The sequence below is a fragment of the Engraulis encrasicolus genome, unplaced genomic scaffold, assembly GCF_034702125.1.
Source record: "Engraulis encrasicolus isolate BLACKSEA-1 unplaced genomic scaffold, IST_EnEncr_1.0 scaffold_37_np1212, whole genome shotgun sequence".
NCBI classification, from domain to species: domain Eukaryota; kingdom Metazoa; phylum Chordata; class Actinopteri; order Clupeiformes; family Engraulidae; genus Engraulis; species Engraulis encrasicolus.
Window position 1 is genome coordinate 187,501 of NW_026945676.1, and position 2,500 is coordinate 190,000.

Sequence of the window (2,500 nt, forward strand, 5' to 3'; positions counted from 1 at the left end):
AACCTTTTATAACTGTTATTACATTGTTACATTACATTACACAAAGGTGAGGAGGAACCTTTTATTACATAACGCAAGGGTGAGGAGAGGAACCTTTTATTAGTGTTATTATTACATTACACAACACAAGGGTGAGGAGGAACCTTTTATTTCTCTTATTACATTACACAAGGGTGAGGAGGAACTTTTTAAAGATGATTTTTTTTTGCTTTTTGACTTTATTTATGATAGCATAGTGAAGACGGTGACAGGAAGCGATTGGGGAGAGAGAGAGAGGGAAGGGCTGGCAACGGACCCGGGCCGGGAATCGAACCCTGGTCGGCCGTCATAATAGACGAGTGCCCTACTGTTAGGCCACGGTTTATTACATTCCACTTAGTTGATGCTATTCATTTGGCTTTTTGGGCCTTTATTTCTGCTAGGACACTGATGACAGACAGGATGTGAGAGTGAAGAGAGAGAGATGGGGTAGGGGTTGGGAAATAGAGATGGGAAATAGAGATGGGAAATAGAAGTGGGAAATAGAGATGGGAAATAGAGATGGGAGGTGGGAAATAGAGATGGGAAATAGAGGTGGGAAATAGAGATGGGAGGTGGGAAATAGAGATGGGAAATAGAGGTGGGAAATAGAGGTGGGAAATAGAGATGGGAAATAGAGGTGGGAAATAGAGATGGGAAATAGAGATGGGAAATAGAGGTGGGAAATAGAGATGGGAGGTGGGAAATAGAGATGGGAAATAGAGATGGGAAATAGAGGTGGGAAATAGAGGTGGGAAATAGAGATGGGAAATAGAGATGGGAAATAGAGATGGGAGGTGGGAAATAGAGATGGGAAATAGAGGTGGGAAATAGAGATGGGAGGTGGGAAATAGAGATGGGAAATAGAGATGGGAGGTGGGAAATAGAGATGGGAAATAGAGATGGGAAATAGAGGTGGGAAATACAGATGGGAAATAGAGATGGGGTGGGAAATAGAGATGGGAAATAGAGATGGGAAATAGAGATGGGAAATAGAGATGGGAAATAGAGATGGGGAATAGAGATGGGGAATAGAGATGGGAAATGGAGATGGGAAACGAGCCGGGCCGTATTCAAACCAAGCTGCCATTTTGTCTCTCCTTCTTCACCGCAGACTAAGAGTGAAGATCTTCTTCCCCACGAGAGGAGACGAGTGAAGATCTTCTTCCCCACGAGAGGAGACGAGGACGACACAGTGGAGGACCATGGAGACCATCTAGTGCTGAAGACCCAGACAGAGAGACAGACAGACAGACAGAGAGACGACCCTCTGTGCTGCTCAATAAGGGATGACACCAAAGGGGAGACCAGCAGGGTGAGGAGGGGAAGAGACAAGATGATAGGAGAGAGACCAGCGGGGGTGAGGAGAGGAAGAGACATGACGATAGGAGAGGGGAGGAGACAATAGGAAAGGGGAGACCGGGGGGGGGGGGGATGGGGGAAGAGAAACAGCCCAATCTGGCAACAATGTGAGGAGGAGGAGAGACATGAGACAACTCAGGATCCGGATCATAGTGGCTTGTTCTTTTCAGAGCCGTTCAAAAAAGTGTCTCTTTAGAACGTTTTTTTTAAATTATTTATTCAGTGTTGAGAAGATGGCATTTTTGACTCCACCTCTGCGTCACTTTGTCCAAACAACTAATTGTCCTCCTTCTAAAGACCATTTTGTGCACAGTGCACCTCTTTTTTACAATGTCTAGATGCGTTTGCTTTTGTTTTTTTTGTACATTTTGGTTTGTATCACACAATAACAGTATTGTTCTAAAGAAATATAACAATTGTACTTTAAAGTGTTAAGTTGTGCTGGAATGTATTATTTTACCTTCTCCTGGTGTTATCTTACTTTCTCTATGAACTGTTTTCAATAAATGAAGTTGGCACCATAATGTCGTGTCCAGAGCAAAAGCGAACGGAGCTGCCTGGTAGCGTGGGTAGCAGCTTCGCCTTGAATTCGCTGTATTCACTCCAGACGCAGCATTGACATGTTTGATTCAGCTAATCACATCACGGCTCTGGCTTGACAGCTTGGGACATTCGGAGATATGAACGTTCCAATTGGTTTTCGCCGAATCGCGTCATAGGGAATTCGCCTACGATTAGATTTTGTTTAATCGTTAAAATTCGCTTTGGTCGCACAGTTGGCTTCGCTCCTGGCAACGCCCCCTTGACATCATCATAAGCCTCCCAACACCCCCTTGACCTCATCATAAGATTCCAAACGCCCCCTTGACATCATCATAAGCCTCCCAACACCCCCTTGACCTCATCATAAGATTCCAAACGCCCCCTTGGCCTCATCACAAGATTCCAAACGCCCCCTTGTCGTCATCTTAAACCTCCCAATGCCCCCTTGGTATCATCATAAGATTCCAAACGCCCCCTTGACATCCAAAGATTCCAAACGCCCCCTTGACCACCCTTTCAGCAACACCAAGTTTGAGCGTGGCACTGTGGCACAGTTCTACACAATTCCCCGTCCTCC